Here is a 21,121-nt window from a genome sequence, read left to right as displayed (position 1 = left end):
AGAGGACATTATGCTATTGAAATAAGTCAGACACTAAAGGAAAAATACTGTATGATCTTATTTATGTGTGTGTAATCTGAAAAAGTCAAACTTATAGAAGCACAGAGTAGAGTGCTGGCTGCCAGGGACTTGGGCGGGGGTTAGTCAAAGGGTACAAACTTTCAGTTATGAAATGATTAAGTTCTGCAGAGCTAATGGACAGCAAGGTGACTCGAGTTAATAATACTTTATTGTGCACTTGAAATTTGCTAAGAGAGTAGATCCTAAATAACACCCCCCTACACACACACACAAGTAACTATATGAGGTGATGGATGAGTTCATTAGCTTGATTGTGGTAATCATTTGGCAGTGTATATGTATACAAAATCATGTTGCATACTTATTTATTTATTTTTTAAAAGATTTTATTTATTTATTTGTTAGAGAAGAGAGAGAGAGTGTGAGCCTGAGCAGGGGGAGTAGCAGGCTCCCCGTTGAGCAAAGAGCCCCATGCGGGATTTGATTCCAGGACCCTGGGTTCATGACCTGAGCCGAAGGCGGACGCTTAACCGACTGCCACCCAGGCGTCCCTGAACACTTTAAATATACACAATTTTTATGTGTCAGTTGTACTGCAATAAAGCTAAGAAAAAATGTTTCAATTAAAAATAGTCTAACATAACATTATTTTATATATACTCAATAGCAAATGGAAAATTTGTTGTGCAAAAAGTATCTAAGAGCAAAACCTAACTTATAAAACTGTGAAAGTAAAGAGCTAATCAGCAGAGCATGAATAAGTTACTCAATAACTAAAAAGAATCTAAAGGCATCTGGCACCTCATTTGGAAGAGTATACAATTCTTGATCTCAGGGTTGTGAGTTCGAGCTCCACACTGGGTGTAGAAATGATTAAAAAATAAATAAACTTTAAAAACTGCTACAAAGAGATGTCATAAGATGTCTAAAAACTGAAGGACATTTAGGCATTTAGAGTCTAATAGTCTAAATAGTCTAAGTAGACAATTTAACCTCTAATTCATCATAATAAAATGATAATTCCTATTAATTATAATGCAGAACAGAATATACACATTCAATGACAATTCTCAAAATATCTTTAATGTGGATCAAATAAAAATGACTATATATGAAGAGCTCCAGGAAACTGTGTGCAAGCGGAATGATATATAAACATAATGGTGTTACTCAAGAGACCAAATTAATAATTTGAAATAACCTGTATGTGGGCCAAGACCCTGATTCCCCAGTGCCTCCACAATGAGTTCAGTACATGGTAGATGCCAAACTACTCTCAGTTAAAGAGATGAATATATGAATTCTAAGCATAACATCGTGGTCAACCAGTAGGGGTTACCATGTCTTTCAACTCCAACCAAAATTGATCAGCAAATCAATCAGAAATATAAGGTGATCCAAAGATTTTTGACAATGTTAAAAGTAGAATATCATTAGGGATACTTTGAAAAGCATCTATTACAACAAAACTGGTATTGGGCTAGGTAAGTTGGAGGTATAGTTGAAGATCACACCAACACATTTACAGTGAGATACATTGGGGTGACAAGGAATAAGAAATAAAATCTAGAGATACACTGTCAGTTGAAAATTGCAAATTAACATAAACATTTTTAGATATTAAAAGTCAACATTTAGAAAAATACTATATTTAACGCAGTCCTATTTCACAAAATGTGAAAGTTCACCTGTGGGCTAGGTCTGTTTCAGTTTTCCATAAAATTGTGCACCTGTAATTATCTACACATTTCAAGCAAAAGAGGAATAGATGGTGGTGGTGATTTTGGTGGTGAGGAAAAAAAGAAAGAAAAGAACCTGCCATAATTATGGGAAATGACCAAAAAACATTTTTTTAAGAAATACTGGGGAAAGTTATTCAGATCTCCAATCTGCACTGATATTCTCCCCCAGTAGAATTTCCATTAGACAAAAACTCTTAGTAAATATAAACCAATATACTAAACTCACTCTTCAGTACCCAGTACTATAGTACCAGTACTACCAACTAATGTGAAATGGAAATTGGTGATGATTTATCTAGTTAAGTGGTTCTGAACTCCATGAGGGTCACAGATGCATTTGAAAATCTGGAGAAAGCTAAGGACTCTCTCCAGAAGCATACACCTATGTTCATGCATACACTGTATTGAATACAATTACACTGGTTTCAAAAATTATTCAAACTACTCAAGACAAAGTTCAATGTAAAAAGTGAATATTCGGCCTCAAAACAGAGAACTAAAATCTGTTGTAATTGTTTAATCAAATTTTATTGCAAACTACCTATATTACAACAATATAAAACCTTACATTTTATAACACTCTCACCAAGATTTTTTTTTCATTTAATCCTTGAAACAAGTTTGTGTTAATTTGTTAGATTCATTTAAAAATGAGGAAAAATAAAATGCAAAGGGTTAAGTTACTTCTTTAATATCACATGTAGCAAGTGACAAAGGTCAAGTGTAGAACCCAGTATTGGGATTCCAATTCCAGTCCTTTCTCCACAATGTCATGACCCAATTTCTGTATCAGAAAAACAAGTGGTGTATACACTTTGTGAAGGTGCACAGTTTAAAATGTCATGAAGCAAATTCAGTCCTTCACTATGAAAGGAAATCTCTTCTTCCTTGCTTGGCTTTTCTTTTTTCTTTCCTTTTTTTTTTCTTCAAATCATCAGTTGGTGGTTTGTTATGACCCAGTGAACGAGCTATGGACCAGAGCTTCCCTACTTGGGATTTTGTCAGTTTTAAGCTTTTGCTTTCATCTATTTCTGTTTAACGTTACACAAAAGCCCGAGAGAACCACCACTTCCTTAGTCTCTCCACATAATCCGGGCGTCATACAGGAGTTTAAAAGACATGTTATTCTCTTCATTTTATCATGAATGCTCCAAATTTTTATACAAGAGATCCTTTGATCCTTCAGAAGCAAGCTCCTTTTTGAAGTTGTGGTAACCAAGTGTTTAAGAGGGTTCTTCCAGAAGGGGCCAGTTGGTCACTCAGTACACATTTTAAATACTCACTTTGTACAGCTCCTTATTGGCTCTTTATAATGCTGCAGACACTCATGGTGGGGGAGAAGGGTGAGGGAGGATCCACTTAAAGCAAAGCAAAACAAAACAAAAGCAGCAAAAACTAAGAGGTGGTCAACTCCTTTTACTGGAAGAACCACAATGATATGAAGGGAGGAAAACTTTACCTAAGGGAGCCTCGAATGGGGGAAGTAAGAGGGACACAGGCAAGTAATTGATTTGCAAGTTCAAAACAAAAAAAGTGTAAAGATTAGGCCTAAATTGCATGCAATCAACATAATTTTCTGTTTTCTCAAAAGCACACAGAATATAACAAAGTATATTCTGAACCCAGCTATAATGATCCCACTGAAATCCCAATAGGTATTTTATACCCACAGACAGTGGACATACTGTAGTAGTTGAGAGCTGAACTAATTATCTGGAAAATTCAAGCAAAAAACCCTTTCTCTATTCCTTCCATATGGGTATTATTTCAAGAAATATGAGGCTCTAGAGATTTACACAGTCTAGAAACTAGACTCTGTTCTGAGTAGCCTGCTCTCCTTTGGACATTCACATTTTGGGCTTTGAGAAATGCAATATTCTCAGGTTATTTCTTGCATTAATTATTCACAGTATAGCTGGAGTCCATGCAATCGCATTGCTTCTGTATTCTAAGAAAAGATTTGGGCAACTTATCGATGGAGGCATGGGGAAACCGGCCAGTCAGAGAATGTTTTGTGAAAGGCATTTTCTCCTGTCACTTTTTTACACATCAGTGCTCAAAATTAATGAAGTTTCTGAAGGACATAGCAATTAGAAAAAAAACATTAGGAAAAACTTATAATAAATTATGTCAGGCATAAAACATGTTGGTAGAAATTATAATTAATAAAAAGTGAAATGTTACACCACCTTAAAATAGAAAGCAGAATCTCTCTTACAAACAACACACGGGGCTAATGCAAAAATCAATGTTCACTGTGCTGGTTGCCTGCAAAATTACACAATTAATCCTGTGTAAACTAACCTATCAGCCATGTGCACTGCAGGATTCCTGATAACTATTACGCTGCACAATCTATTAAAGAAAGAGAACTTTAATGAGGTCCCATGAGAATCTAAAAATTTAAATCATTTTTTTCTCTCTAAAAGAACTTTTACCTCATTTAATGGACATGACTTTCCATATCTGATACACATATGGTCAAATCCACCATTAAAACAATCATCAGGAACCAGAAAGACAGCTTATCTTGAGTTTAAAATATACTACCGAGGTGATTTCAAAGTAATAGAGGATTTAGAGCTCTACATGAAAAAGATGCTGCCTTATCTTCTTGGCTCTGATAGCAATCTATTGCTATCCTATGTCACTGGACCTCACAAGGGCTAATGAGCCATTCTAAAATTGTATTACCACACAATATACTTACTATGCGAAGATATGGAGTCCCATGTGCATTCAGTCTATGAAAATTATAATCTGCTTAATTCCACTACAAAAAATAAATAGAAATAAAGTAACTATTTAGGTATGATCATTTTTAAAATACTGTCCCTATTACACATGCATAACTGAGTATATACAAAAATGTCTTAGTCATGTGTAGGTATCCCACTTAATATTTAACATCTAAATAGACATTTTTGCACAGTTTAAGCAGAAACACGGTTTAAATATTTTTCTGGTGGGGCGCCTGTGTGGCTCAGTTGGTTAAGCGCCTAACTCTTGATTTCAGTTCAGGTCATGAGATCAAGCCCCGTGATGGGCTAAGCGCTGAGCGTGGAGACTGCTTAAGATTCTCTCCCTCTTCCTCTGCCCTCCCCCTTCCCAGCTCTTTTTAACTACAATATATAGGATTATATATAGGATTACCCCAATTGGGGACTTTTTTCCCCCCCAATTTTTAGATTGTATGTAATTCCACCCAAAAGCATGCCTCCTGGACAGAGACTAAATGATTCTTCAAATACTCCCCTGTGTTTTCATTACATAATTAACTGAATTGAAATCCCCTTGAAGAAAACATATCATTATTAAAACTACACATTCCAAAAACATTAAACTTGGTCTCAACTTCTTCTGAATCCTGAGTCTTTAATCTCAACAGCAGTCTTGTGATAGATCAAATCTATTCAGGTATTGTTTGTCTCAACTGCAAAGCTGCATGCCAAAATAAATAGATGCATGGATGGATCCATCTATCAATTGGTAGATGGATAGATACATCAGGGCATTAGCTGTGATAAATGTAAGAGAGAAAAGGAGAAGTCCTGTCACTCATCTTCCTTGAGCCAGTGTGGATTGCTGAAGGAACTCAGCCTGAGCCCATAACCTCGCCTGATGAGCACTGGGCTGCTTCCCTTCCCTTTGGCTCACTGCTGGAAGTAAACAGCAGACTGCAGATACTGTAACAAAATCACTAATGGGAGACCAAAGTAATGAGTGCAGGTATCTCCAGGAGTGGACAGATAATAAAAAGAGAAGTGAGACAAAAAAGAAAATCCCAGAGGAGAAAACAGTGTAGATGCACAGAGGAGAGCAATTTGTCTAAAAGGCTAGAAAGCCCCTAAGCACTAAAAAAAAGCCGACATTTCTGCTGTAACTCTTCCAGACCAAAACTGTAGTCGGTGTCCACACACGCTATTTTCTCCAGAATTTGCTCTATTTCTGAAAGCTTTTGATTTCTATTCTATGCTTTTTGTTTCCTCTCTCCAAACATATATCACCTACTGTATTTCAAAGTGTTATGAACCTTTTAGCCCTTATTTCCATAGAAAGTAATTAAGAATGCTAGAGAAAAGACAGGGTTTTTGTTTGTTTTTCTCATTTAGCTCAGAAGCATAATATTCTCCCCATCAGTCCTAAGGAGCATCGCTTACTGTCGCACATATACACAGTGCTAGTCTAGGCCCCAACTTCAGGTCTACCTTTATGGGACTAATAGATCATTTCCTGTCTTCCCATGTTTCTTCTCATATATCTTCTATAAAAAGTGAAGCAGAAAAATATTTTTAAAAATGATTTACAAGACAACTTCCTGCTTAGTTTTAACAGATGGGCATTCATAGGTGGTGGTTACTAAAGTAAAAGTAAGACATGGGTGGGAGGAGGTGGAAAACATTTATGCATTTTCAACCCTGGTAATAACTACACCTGCCACTTTCTTACATGACATAAACACAGACTTTACCAATGAAGAACTCCTGGTGAAATTATTTACCTGAAATAATAGGCAGGAATTAAACTGACATGCATTTCAGCTTTCACCAAAAATTGTCTCTGGTATCAACATGAAAATATTTTGACAAGGACTAAGACACCCTTCTTGTTATGTTTGCAAAACTTTCCTATGTGCAGTCTATCAGAAAGTATCTACTTGTAGTGGACTGTCTACTAAACACTGGGGAGAGGAGGAAGCATTTTGGAAAATGACGGGAAAGATAAACAATATAAGGTAATTTTTTTCTCTAACAGTCATAGAAATATTTCCACTTTAAGAAAAGGCAGAAAAGTACTAATTATCTCCTTCATTACCTATTTCACAATCACTCCCTTGATTTTAGATACCTAGAGAAGCACAATCACTGTTAAGTTCCTAGACAATGGTGGTGGTGAGTATGTATGTTTGGGTGAGTGTGGGACTATCAGTGGGTGCATGGGCATAAGAAACTGAATTGCTGGGGCGCCTGGGTGGCTCAGTCGTCCAGCGTCTGCCTTCGGCTCAGGTCATGATCCCAGGGTCCTGGGATCGAGCCCCGCATCGGGCTCCCTGCTCCGCGGGAAGCCTGCTTCTCCCTCTCCCACTCCCCCTGCTTGTGTTCCCTCTCTTGCTGTGTCTCTCTCTGTCAAATAAATAAAATCTTAAAAAAAAAGAAAGAAACTGAATTTTTCATGTTTGACCCAGCTTTCACTTTGGCTTTATGAGCTGTCTTATAAAGGGAAAAAAAAAAAAGGTATGTTTTAAGAATTAATATAGACTCCATTCTACTGGATGAATCTCTATATTCATTTTCAGACTTCAGAGATGTTAAATTTGGCTTAACTCTAAGAATCACATAAAAGACAATCTGATACCCTGTACAACTTCCATCTCAACGCTTATTATTCCTCTATTAACAGTCTTCCTGAGTTAGACTGTAGGCTCTGTAAGGGTAGGTAGCACTCCAGTTGCTCAGCATTGTTCCTGAACTTAATAGACAACATGGTATCCTAAGTGTTCAATACTACTTATTGAATGAATAAAGGATTTATGCGTTTAATCCTCTAGTCAATTAGTACCTGACACAGTCCTCTTGAGTTATTTTTTTCTCAAAATATTTTTTCCTTTTGAGTTAAAATCAATTTTTTGCATTTTCTCTTCCACTAAATTCTGTTACTTAATGTAGTCAATATGGTTTTTGATAATTCAGTGAATCTAGTAATATTAACAAATGCAACAAGCATGTATTTAGCAAAAGCTACATGCCAGTCACTGCTGTAACAGTTTTAAAAATATTGCATTTAGTAATTGCAACGATCTTCTGAGATATGTCCTATTCTTTATCCATGATACAATGTAGTTACGGTACAAAAATACCACATTCTGAACAAATTACTCCTTTAAAAACAAGAGATGGTATACTGCCCACACAAAAGTTACTTTAACTCTATGGGTCAATACTTAGAGAGCCTTTACCTTCTAATATTAACTTTGCAATGCAGATTTGTGTTCCCATAACACTTCACTTAAGCATCACTATTTTATATCATAGTGATAGTGATGGAACAAAATTTTTTCACCAAAAGTTCACTTAATTTCATGGATATTTCAACCAGAAAATAGTTTGAAGTGTGGTGTGGTTGTTTGAATAAAGGCATCACAGGATATCTACATCCTAATCCCTGGAAACTGCCCCAAGAATGTTGCCTTACATGGTAAATGGGACTTAGCAGATGTGATTACATTAAGGACCATGAGAAAGGGAGATTATCCTAGATTACATGAATATGTGAATGGGTCTAATATAATCACAGGTTCCTTATAGGAAGAAGGCAGAAGGTGAGAGTCAGAACAGGTGACATAAAGGCAGAGCAGAGAGAGACAAATTGGAAGATGCTACACTGTTGGCTTTGAAGATGAAGGATGGGGCCACAAGCCAAGGAATGCAGGTGGATTCTAGAAGCTGGAAAAAGCAAAGAAACAGATTCTCCCCTAGAGGCTCTAAAGGAAAATAGTTCTGCTGACAGTTTGATTTGGGGCTGTCTAAACTCCAGAATTTCTAGAGAACAAATCTGTGTCATTTTAAGCCACTAATTTGGTGGTAATTGTTTACAACAGGAATTGAATATAGGTCAAGTAACACAGATGTATGTAGATAAGAACCTAGATTTTGATTTCAGGAGCCAGTTTTTGGTACTTCTTTAGGTTGATACAAAATATATGCTGCCTTCAATTATTTTGCAAGGAGATGAAATAATATTATATCCATAAGCCTAAGTTAAAATTATGCTCCTTTTTATAGAAACCTAAATTTTTTTAAATAATTTTTTTATTGTTATGTTAATCACCATACATTACATCATTAGTTTTTGATGTAGTGTTCCATGATTCATTGTTTGTGCATAACACCCAGTGCTCCACGCAGAATGTGCCCTCCTTAATACCCATCACCAGGCTAACCCATCCCCCCACCCCCCTCCCCTCTAGAACACTCAGTTTGTTTTTCAGAGTCCATCGTCTCTAATTAGAAACCTAAATTTTTAAGTAAGATTTGTCACATATGTAGTCATATCATTTTTGAGCACATAAAATATTTCCATAAATTAAGTCAATAAATATTAAGATACAATAGGGTAATATTTTGCATAAGTACAGTATCTACAGTCTCATTAACTTAATATTAAATATGTAATTTAAACTCCCTCTTCAATGTTTGCTCATCTATATTCCAATAGCAAGAACACTTACAGAACCAACATAAACATCAGGAAGATTACCTGAAATACTAAGTACTACTCATGTATATATAAGTCTTTGTACAGATGTTAAGTACTGGAGTGTGACTATGTGGTTTACCTCTACTCTTCTGAAAAGGAGATTGAGTTGACTTTTTGTCTAGTCTTTGACAACTACCATGAAATTAAAAATGGAAAGGCATGAGATTTCTCTTAGATCTAAGCAAGTTAATCTCTGAATGAGTTTAGGGTCTGTTACCTATAAACACTCTGATAGATCTACATTGTAATCAAGAGCTAAAACAGTTCATTATCAGCTTTTGGTGATAATGTTCCTACTTGTCCAAAAAACACAAATTCTATATTGGCAAATTTGCAATGTAGCTTACATGTTTTTATTTTATGAAGAAATTTAGATACAGGAAATAGAATTTAAAGATGCCTACATAATTGCCATCTAAATTTTTAAATATTAACATTTTGTCATATTTGCCTAAGAACTCACTTTTTATTTTTATTTATTTATTTTTTAAGTAGGCTCTAAACCCAACATGGGGCTCAAACTCCCAACACAGAGTTCAAGAGTCACATGCTTTACCAGGTGCCCCCAGAAATCACTAAATAAACAAAATACAAGAAATTAAGTTGAAAGTCCCTTAAATTTACTGTCTTCTAAATTCCATCTCCCTTTACTCCTGGAAAGAACCAACATATTTAATTTAATGTGCAAGCAACACATTTTTTATACTATTCTATAAATATAATGTTGCATGAGTATTTTTAATTCACGTAATTGGTATTGTTGACAATGAGACAAGAGGCCCCAAATGGAGTTGCTTATGCTGAGCCTAACCACAACAAGCCTTAACTTAGTTACAGTTTCAGCCTGTCCCAGGCATGGAATCTTACACCAGTCAATCAAGAATCCCTGGTCAGTACTAGGGAGGTAATAGACCCAATAGACCCCCTGCTGCTTTCTAAAGGAAAGTGACCTTGTCTGAAACAATTCACTTTTTGCTACTAATCCTTGTATGTGCTGCCTTCAGCCCCTAGAAGTCTTTCATTTTGTACAGCTACTCAGAGCTCCTTTCTATCTGCTAGATGGGATACTGCCTGATTCAAGAATCACTGAATAAAGCCCATAAGATTTTAAAATTTTACTCATTCAAATTTCATTTTTTAACACTATCATACACAAGGTATCATTCTGACACTTGCTTATTTTCACATAAATTATTTTCAAAATCTACATTTATATTTAGTTCATTCATTTGAACTGTTCTACAAGTCAACATGCGTATACTAAATATTTTATATATTTCAAGCTATTTATCCCCTTTTGATAGACATGTAGGTTGTTTCCACTTTTTACTCTTACAAATGGTTGCATGAAGGGGCACCTGGCTGGCTCAGTCAGGAGAACATGCAACTCTTGATCTTGGGGTCTACGTTGGGCGTAGAGCCTACTTAAAAACAAAACAAAACAAATGGTTGCACAGAACATGTTTGTATTGTAGGGGATAAAGACAGGCTGTCCTAAGATGGGCCACTTTGGTAGAAAGATTATTTTGAGTTAAAAGCAACCAAAACCCAGCAGATTCAGGAAAAGTTCTTTACTTCCTTCCTCAACTACCTAATAATAATACAGATAGAGGACCTGCTCCAAGAAGAGAGTTATCACCATAGATATCTATATTATGATATGAATTACTACAGTAGATAAGGGGGAAACTAGCAAGGTCTGTTTGATCAAAGTCCTCTATGTCCACTGTTTCTGAGTGGCCCAGAAACATTTCTTTACCAAGCATTTACTCTTTTTCATCTTCCGGAGGATTGCATTCATTCCCTTTGAAGTCCCAGACCCCTACCCCCTTCTTCTTAGTCAGAAGGACATATATATATCTCACTTTGCCTGTCTTTGGAATTTCCATGTTTGTGTGGATTTCTCATGTGTATGAAATTAAATTTTATTTTCTCCCATTAATCTGTCTTATGTCAATTTGATTCTTAGTCCAGCTAGAAGGACTTTGAATAGCAGAGGAAATTCTTCCTCCCTGACTGGATAGTTCCCCTTGAGCACATGTGTGAGCACTTCTCTTGGGTAATCATGCAGCTACAGAATGGCTGGGGCATCCTAGGGTATAAATATTTTCAACCTTCCTAGCTATTGTGAATTCCTCCTCCCAAAGGGGGTTCTGTCACTTTTTACTCACATCAGCAGAGCATGAATGCTCCCATTTCCTGATATCTTTACAACATTCAGTTTTTGATATTTTCACTGTTATAGCCCAATAAATGTAACACAGATCCTCATTGCTTTTTTTTTTTAAATCAGCTTTACTAAAGTATAATTTGCCTAGAGTAAAATTAACAAGTTTTAAATGTACAATTCAGTATTGACAAAGTATACAGTTGTTTAAACATGACTACAATCAAGATATAAAATATCTCCATCACCTCAACTCCCAACCCCACTCACCAGTCCCTGAAATCACTGATTTTATTTGTCCCTCTAGTTGTACCTTTTCCAGAATATCCTATAAATGGAAACATACAGTATTTAACCTTTTGTGTCTGGCTTCTTTCACTCAGCACGATGTTTCTGAGAGTCATTCATGTTATTGCATAGGTCCATTCTTTGTGATTGCTGAGTAGTATATTCCATAGTATGGATGAACTACAATTTGTTTTCACTGAGATTTTAATTTGCATTGCCCTGATTATTGTGAGGTCCACTATTTTTACATTATTTTTGACCAATTGAGTTTCTTTTGGTCCACTATTTTTACATTATTTTTGACCAATTGAGTTTCTTTTTTCTAAAATGTGTTCTTTCTCTTTGCCCATTTTTCCATTGTGTTGTTTTTTTCTTATGAATTTAAAACTTATTCTTTGTTCTTTGTCATTATCTATATAACTAATAAATTGTATCTTTTTCACATAAATATGAAAATAAACATCCAAAGTCTAAACTTTAATCTTTCTAGAAGGACACATTTAGAAGCATTTCACATTACTAATGTGTATACCAAAAAATAGGGTGGGCATTTGGGTTAAAGTCAACATAATTTACTTGCTATTCAGTAACACTTTTAACAATAGAATGGTTCTTTCCTTAGGGGGAGGTGGGTACTGTGTTCTCTACTCACTTGGGGAAACTTAAATATGATATATTAAAATATAGCAAGGGAAAAAAGGATAACCGAATTCTATTTGATACAAATTATCTTGCCATTTTAATCAACACATATCATGCTTATGATCAATAATTGAATGGAAAATGTCTTTCATCTTCCATACCCAACACAAAAGTGCTGTAAGAATTAATGAGCAGGTTCCTCCAGTGCAGTGTAGCGCATTCTTTCAGCAGTGCATGCCCTCTTTCAGACCAGAAGCTCACTAAATGTCACTCGCCCCAGTCCTCAGCCCTCCTGGGGCTCATCCAAATCCCTCTGCTGTGAGGCAGTATGGCGACGACACATATCTAAACCTCCTTGTCTCACAACTACATATTCTGTGCTTGTTTCCCATGTAGGTTTCTGCCTGCAGGGGCTGTGTGCTATTTCTCACAACAATCCCCAAACCACCCATATCATCTTATTAAAAGTACAATAAACAGTCTCACAAATCCCCTTTATCGCACCCTAGTTCAAGTCCGAGTTGTTCTCATTCCCCATGTGGAACACCAACGGATCCTGCTCCCTGTTGCAATCCACTCTTCATGCAACAGCTAAAGCAATTTTTTTTTTTGACAAACATAAATCAGATCCACTTCCTTTAACTGCTTGGATTCCTTTGAAGTTCCTATATGGTGCTTTAAATTCACATTCTCATCTATGACCTGTAAGGGCTCACAAGATCTGCCCTAACCTTTCCTGTGCCATTCACGCCCAAGCTCCCTACGCTCCAGGTTCTAGCCTTCTGTCAGCTCCAGACCATGCCAAATTCTTGTCCTCCATGGTGCCTTTCCGCTTGCTGCCCCTCTGCCTGGAACCCTGCCCTTCTGGCTCTTTCTGTGAGCCTTCCTCCCTTTCTGGCTTGGCTGGAAAGTCATCTTCGCAGAAAACCCTTTCTAAAATAAGTTCCTCCTTTCATTTTTCTCTATCATCATCCTTTTTTTCTTTCCTGTAATGATTTTATTTGTTTACTTATTTATTGGCTGACATTCTCAATAATGGTAAACTCTGGAAGGCAGGGAATTCGTCTTCATCTTAATGCTTAGCACGGTGCCTGGAATTTGTAAACAGCTCAATAAATATTTGATGAATGAATGAATGACTCCTTGGAATCAGAGTCTCACACACACACACACACACACACACACACACACACTTACTTCACTTGGAGTCACCGATTCTTCTCCTCTTTTGTATCTGGGAGCATAACTATAGACACATAGATAAATTTTTTCTGATACTGTTCTTTTCCAGCATGGATCTGTTCAACCAAATTATTTGGGAGTTACACAGAGGGTAACTCCTACCCCAGTGAACACGGGACTGAAGAGATAAAAAAAGAAAAAGAAAAAAGCTACTGAAAACTTCCTTCCTCTGCAGACTTTTAAACTGCTAATCAGCACAAACAGCTTGTAGCTGATTGAACACAAAAGGTTGCCGAAATGGCACATAAACTAATTCCAGGTGATTTAATATCTCACATTGCCCTAGTGAAAATATTGACAAAAAAGAAGAATATAATTTGGAGTCTTTCTGCACAGCTGAATTTGGTGTTAGCTTTTGAGCCTCTATCAAAGCATTTCCATAAATCAACATTGCTAAAGAAAGAAAGTCTAGGTGTGGCATCCAGGAACCACTGCCAAATTAGGAAAATCCTAGCAAATGGGAAAATGCTAGTTCTCTGGGTATGAATGGCCATATTTAGCAGCCCTTTCCCAAATGTATGTTCCACTTTGTCAATGTCAAAGTCGCCTCCAGCAATGTTCCTTGAATGTCCGATGGCATCTTATGCTTAAGGAGGAAATAAACTTTCTAAATATATTACCAATACCATTGGTCAGTTAGCAGTCATAGGGAAATATGAAATTCAAATGCTTCTGGTAAATCCACATCTTACACAAGGCATCAATAAACACAAACTATTTTATGTTTTTTAACAGACGGGTCTGGTATATGTTGACTATCTTATGTTTCTGAGGCTATTCTTTCACCCTAAAAGCATTGTCTGGTACATTATTTCAGAATCAACTCTCAATCACTTTATGAAAGAGAGTATTCACTTTAATCTTTCTCCTGGCCACATTAAAAAGAATACACAAGAAGTAAGAAGATTCTTTTCAACTGTCATATAAGAAAGTCAGCTCTGAATTCACAGGAAATCAAAAAAAAAAAAACTGTAGTATAAAGAATTATTCTGCCAAACAACATCAAAAAGCCAAAACTTCAAACTCCAGTAATGATATTTTCCCCATAATACCTCAATTCAAAATTGTACCACCAGTCATGAGTTTTTATTTACTTATTTAAAACATTTTTATTTTTAAGTAATCTCTACACCCAACATAGTCTTGAACTCACAACCCCAAGATCAAGAGTCACACGCTCCACTGACTGAGCCAGCCAGGTGCCCCTGAGTTTTTAAATATTATCTGATTAGTACTGTTCCTCTAAAATAGGGTAGTATTTTTTTAAATGTCATTTTTTGTTTACATTTTCTGCCATATCTGGACAGGTAGGTCTCAGATCCCACATTCTTGGGTTTAAAATATCTCTAAAGACATTTATTCCCACTCAGAATTTTCATCATACCAATTTCCAAAGCTTTAGGCCGGCAGTTGACAAATTTGATGAAACTGAGTCAATAAATAATGAGTAGAAATGTTGAAAGTCAAAAAAAATTCTGAATTCATGAAATGGTCACCTCAAGTAAATTTCACTGTTGCATCATTCATTTGTCAAAAATCAAATTGTAAAGCTTTTGAGAGATGTGCTTCAATTCACAGAACAGTTTTATAATTAGTCACCTAGTATGAGGCCAAGAAATAAATGTTACTTTTTACACTTAACATATAGTAGTATAAGCAAATCCATGACAATTTTAAGAGGTTTTCATTTTGCTGATAAATACTTGATGAGAAAGCAGATCCTGAGAGTGAATTCAGCATAAGTGAGGTTATGTAGATTTACCAAAGAGCAGTTATGTCTATGTATGTGTATGCCTGCACATGCTGTATGTTCAAATTCTCAATTTCATAGTCTCTAAGTTATGCCTTGTCACTGTTACTTATTAGGTGCACATGATTAATATTTGCAAAGAATAACTTCAGAAGATAAAGCTAGAATATTTCACATCAATGCACTATTGTTTTATCAACTTTACTAACACACAAGTTCTTCTTCCCTTTGAACTTTAAAAGGTTATATTTTCTGTATTTCTAGGTATTAATGAAATATCCACAATAATCAAAAAGAGGGATGCATTATTCAAGGTGCTAGCAAAAGCAAGAATATCCATCACTAATCAATATTGTGGATATTCATTTCCCTACTCTTTTTTAAAAAAGTGAAATTACTGGAGACGCCTGGATGGCTCAGTTGGTTAAGCATCTGCCTTCAGCTCAGGTCATGATCCCAGGGTCCTGGGAGCAAGTCCTGCATTGGGCTCCTTGCTCAGCGGGGAATCTGCTTCTCGCTCTGCCTGCCACTCCTCCTGCTTGTGCTCCCTCTCCAATAAATAAATAAAATCTTAAAAAAAAAAGTGAAATTACTGATGTAATTAAAATGCAATGTACAGAAGACTCAAGTCAATTATGTAAGTGTTAGTATGGCCAATAAGAAAGTGATATTTAAAAAAAAAAAAAGGAGCACCTAGATGACTCAATTGAAGAGCATGCAACTACTGATCTTGGGGTATGAATTCAAGCTCCACATTGGGTATAGATATTATCTAAATAAATAAAACTTTATTTTTTTAAATAAAAAAGATAAAATTTAAAAAAAGTGACATTGATAATGTAGCATGTGACCTCAGTGTTTCTAAGAAAAAAAGGCACAAAATATTTTCACTTGAAAAATATATAAAAATTACACAAATATAAACAACAATAAAGAAAATCCTAGTGTTTCACTGTCAGCTCTTAGTATTTGATGACCTTATTATTACTTTCCTTTGTTTTTTTTCCTTCTTCCCATTTCACAAGCATATTAAGTATAGAAAACTAAATACACAATAGCCTTATCTGCATTATCTGAGCTTCTGTGACTGAGAACCAGGTCCTAGAAGGGACTAGAGAACACAGAGTCAACAGTGCTCTGAGACATAAAGGAGAAAAAAACCCACCTAGAAAACACAGAGGGCACTGTTTTTCTATTGGGAACATCTGATTTCCTGGTCATCTCAGAATTGGAAAGCACCCTCCAAGGTCACAGAACTCAAACATCCTTATGATGGCTCTGGATGTCCACACCCCTGACTTGTCAATCAAACAGGCTTTAGGTTGGCTCTCCATTTTCCACCCAGGTTTGGCTTTCTCTAAGTCTATGCCAAACTGGGGAGGGCTCCTGTTTTATAATACATGGAAAAGCCTTTTAGAACTTGAGAAAGGTAATCAAATCACATTTTATCACAAGAAGGTTTTCTCTAACAGCACTAGACTCTGGTGTGATAAATACTGCTAAAAATTAATTGCTCATTAAGTAGGGCTTGCATGTTTATTTTGCTTCAGAGAAATGGTAATTGCAGTGGAATTTCTTCTTTGTCTTTCAAATTCTACCTCTTTTCTGACACGTTCATCTTATTTGTTTAAAGATTTTATTTATTTGAGAGAGAGAGTGCACAGAGCGGTGGGGAGGGCAGAGGGAGAGGGAGAAGCAGACTCCCCATTGAACAGGGAGCCCGATGCAGGCAGATGCTTAACTGATTGAGCAACCCAGGTGCCCCCTGACACTTTTAATAGTGCACAAACTGGAAATAATCTTTCCTATTCTGATCATATTCTGTCTATACATTCTCCTATGGCAGTTTTGGTCCTCTACTTTACATTGTTCTTATTTGAGTATACATCCTTAATTAGACTGGAGTTTTACAACATTTCAGGAGTGTCAGACCCCAGAAAATGCATATATGTTCATATTAATACTATTTTATAGGTGTATATTTGGTGGTAACTGTAAGCATCTTCAGGCCAGGTACTGTGTCTAATTCACCTTGGAGTTTATCCATCCAGCATAGTGATTTTCACATAGCAAGAACTTCACAAATTTTCATTTAATGATTAAATGCAGGAACATAATAGGATAAAGGCAGAGAAGTGTGATGAATTTTTCTAAGGGATGTCTTCACCCTCCTTGAGCTGGGCTGCATATTGTAGAGCACTATTCTCAGTAGTGTGATCATCTTAGGAAGCACTTTTGGGCATGACCTAAGTGAATATCCCCTTTGAATTGTCTTGCAATCTTTCTGACTGTAAAAAAAAAAAAAAAAAAGCAAAGTCTCAGGTAGGTCCTAATATATCACTAGGAACACTTTAACTTTACTAATCTTGCTATTTTATAGTGGGAGAGAGGGAGCAGAACTTCAACCCAAAGCCTTTGGCAGGTAGGTGGGTAATTTGTAACCAGCTATCATTAATGACCTTGGACTGTTTTCATTGTGTTAACATTTGTAGTTACCTTTCATTGTTTCCCACTACGCTGGTGTTTCATTTACAGTAATGAAATAAAACCTCAGTTTTAAAGCAACACTTTTTTCTTTTAATGTGCTGTTAAAAATGTTAAGTACCTTATGACAAAAATAATGAAGACAGTGTATTTGGGGGACTCTTAGAGAATAGATGATCGAGTGACCAGTTATTTTAAGAAGAAAGAACAGCAGGACGGGTGCCTGTGTGGCTCAGTTGTTAAGTATCTGCCTTCGGCTCCAGTCATGGTCCCAGGGTCCTGGGATCGAGTCCCACATCGGGCTCCCTGCTCCACAGGAAGCCTGCTCCTCCCTCTCCCACTCCCCCTGCTTGTGTTCCCTCTCTTGCTGTGTCTCTCTCTGTCAAATAAATAAATAAAATCTTTTTTAAATAATTAAAAAAAAGAAAGAACAACAGGAAATGTGTCTGAGAAGACAGGAGCTCTAAAAAGGCTGGAACGGCGAGCTTTTGACTAAAAGGAGAGGGTCTCTAAGGATACAGGAAAGTAGAAGGAAATAATGAAGACTGAGTCCAGCTGAATGTGGAAACCAAGTGTGACAGTTACTTGGCCTGCAAAGCAGTGGGAAGCCAGGAGAAATTTTCGGGAAGTAAGTGACATCATGGTCAAAGTGACAAGTGAGAAAGGGGATTTTCTCAGGGACATTTAGACCTTCGTGGAGAATAACGATGACAAAGGGCAAAAATCCAGTGAGGGGAAGGTTACAGTGGTCTAGTGATTAAAAGACTGAACATGGAATTATCCAGAATGGCTCATGAGAAATGAATCTCAGTGTGTCAAAGAGAAAGTTGAAGCAGGCTTTGTGGTCATGTACGAGTAGAGAAAGGATGCAGAGCACAGAAGATGGACAAGTGCTAAAGCAAGACCGGCCAGGAGGTGCTCTCTGCTGTAGTAAAAATATATTTTGCTATAACAAAAGAAACCACAGGAAAAAATCCGAGGATTGCCTGTGTTTCAACAGTGCCAAGAGTTTTTAATACGGCTTTATAGGTTGTATCATCTAAAAATGAACCTGTCCAGAAAACACTAAGTTTTCTGAACAAGGGAACATTTTATCAACAGCTAAGTGGTTTGTCATGAAAATGACTTAAGACAAAATCAGACCACCTGATTTCCAGTTCCCCTCTTACAGAAATGGTGCCAGGAGTTCCCTTAACCTCTCTGAATAGGATTAATACCTACCTTGCTTAAACACCTAGTTTTTATTTATGTATTCATTTAACATTTTTATTTTTTTATTTATTATTTATTTAACATATTTTTATAAGAATCCCATTAAATGATATATGCTTGTGTCTCTTACTTAAAGGCAATTTTCAGCATTGCCAGTATAGAATTAAATTTACCATGGCAGAGCATTTTAGGGTTACACATATTGCATTTAACCTGCTGAATTAGTTTCTGAGATATGAAAAATATAGTGCAATACTCCAAACGTGCTTTTGGAAAGACTGCAGGAGAAAAACATCTGTGTTTATCAGAAGAGTGGGATGAAGTACCAGAGGTATGAGAATGATAGTATGTGTGGCTCCCAAGCACTGAGAGAAAAATCGGCAGGCCAGAGAAGGAAGAAGATGATGGGAAGGTGTGAGGAAATAGAGAAGTAGAGGCGATGAGAACACAAACCAAACCTATATTAGACATGGCGGTGGTTGTTCATCCATTATCAGGGAGCATTTGAAGAGAAAAGAAACAGCCCAAGACAGCTCCCTTGCTGTACATTCTTGACTTGCTTCTTGCTCCGCGCTCGCACAGCACTGCAGGAAGATAGGAGAATGTTGGTACTCACCACCCGTGAGTCCCCTTTCCATTACAATCCTGTTTCTGAAAGTTACAGGTAAAGAAAGATGGAAGCCAAATGCACAATAATCATTTTGGTGCAAGAAGCCTGCCTCCTTTTTCGTTTGTGGCTGTAAAAGATAAACAGAAGGACATGGAGAGGCTCTTCTCCGTCCCTCCTCAAGCCCAGTGCCTGTGCGATCTGAGTGGTCAACTCCATGTTTCCGGGCATTTGAGTTTCGCTGGGGGAGCCCTAGTCCTGCCAAGGCCAAGCCACTTCTGAGCTAAATGGAAGAGTAAGGATAAATGCAAATGGATGGGAGGTACAGAGTATCAGCAAAGCCCATCCTGCTAAGGCATCTCAGCCTGAAGGGTCCTCAGCTGCCCATCCTCTCACTTCTAGCCTCCCTCTCGAGACATGGGTGCCTCCAGCTAGCCAAAGTTCACTCTCCTGTCACACTCCCTTCTCTAAGTCGTTTGTGCTCCTGGGCATAAGAGATCTAGGAAGAAGGAAGGGAAAGGAGTATCCCTTTGGGGCACTGGGTTCTTCTACCTCTTCCAAGTTTTCTTCCACTTTGTAATTAGTCATGGAGTGAGTAAATGGTATCACAGCGGATATAATAATTCTCTTGATTAGCATGTCTTTCAAGTTCTTCCTGCCCTGTCTGGTAGCACCCTCCAGCACAGCAGGGTAGCTGGGTGAGTGCTCCCTTTGCATCTGGACTGGTGTTTTATGGTTTGGACCACAGTGGAAGGGATGTTGAACCTGTTCCAGGCCCAGTCTTTACCAGAACTGATGATCTTCTAAATTGGACTCTTGGACCACTGAGCCATCATGTAAGAAGTCCAATGACCTACTTGAGAGGTCTCCATTGACCTACAGTGGAGAGACCATGTGCTACATGAAAATAAACAGAGGCCAAAGAGGGGCCCAGCTGAGTTCAGCCTCCCCTTTCACGTGTACAGCACCAGACATGCAAGTGAAGCTATTCTGGGGCCACTAGCCCAACCCGGCCACCATCTGAACCTACCATGTCATCCCAGCTGTCACCAGATGGGGCTGAAATCATCCATCTTAGCCCTGCCTGAGTCCCTGACATACAAAAGCATGAGATTTCAAAAAATGGTTGTTGTTTCAGTTATGGGTTAGTAATGTAGCAATAGGTAACCAAACAGTACCCCTTCACATTTTACATAAATTGCTACATAGTCACAATTCAAACTAATTTTTGATCATTTCCCCTCTTAGCTACACATAAGTCTCCAGGTACTTTTCTTCCAAATGATAAGCAACTTGTGTATTTCCCCGAAGAATCTGATATGCAAAACACATTCCTTCTGAGGTCTTAAACAGTTTAAAGCCATATGGTGAATTCCCCATGCACAATTCAACAAAATAAATGATGAAAATAGCATGAGCTCCATTTCAGAAGTCAATGGAATGGTGATAGTATTTACAAAGCATGGCCTCCGTAAGTGATAGTAATAAAAAAATATACTGTGATACACTTGCAGGGCAAAATCTCATCTGCAAACAATAGTACCTTGGATGGTTATTAGTGCACTGCTATTAGAAGGACATCTTGTAAAAGGTTTGGGGAATTTTAATATTGCTGTTTTGTATTTGCATGTAACATTCTTAAACAGGTAGATCACTAGGAAAGATGATTTCACTTGATTTTCAGATTAATGATCTATACTCATATAGGT

General features: G+C 37.1%; 1 protein-coding gene across 18 annotated transcripts in view; it reads right to left on the bottom strand.

The window, feature by feature from the left end:
• CHL1 (cell adhesion molecule L1 like) overlaps positions 1–21,121 on the bottom strand; it is a 209,788-nt gene that overhangs the window by 175,496 nt on the left and 13,171 nt on the right. For 3 of the 18 annotated variants that reach the window (XM_027585988.2, XM_027586000.2, XM_027585999.2), the window contains exon 2: positions 4,474–4,536. The exons of 14 other annotated variants lie outside the window; for them this stretch is intronic. The gene's annotated coding sequence lies outside the window, so the exon portion shown is untranslated. Of the gene's footprint in view, positions 1–4,473; positions 4,537–21,121 lie in introns of those variants that run through there. One more of the 18 variants, XM_027585992.2, reaches the window with a different exon arrangement.

This window comes from Zalophus californianus, chromosome 1 (genome assembly GCF_009762305.2).
Source record: "Zalophus californianus isolate mZalCal1 chromosome 1, mZalCal1.pri.v2, whole genome shotgun sequence".
In the NCBI taxonomy this organism is placed as follows: Eukaryota; Metazoa; Chordata; class Mammalia; order Carnivora; family Otariidae; genus Zalophus; species Zalophus californianus.
Note: the sequence above shows the minus strand (reverse complement) of the source record. Positions and strands in the feature narration are given on the sequence as shown.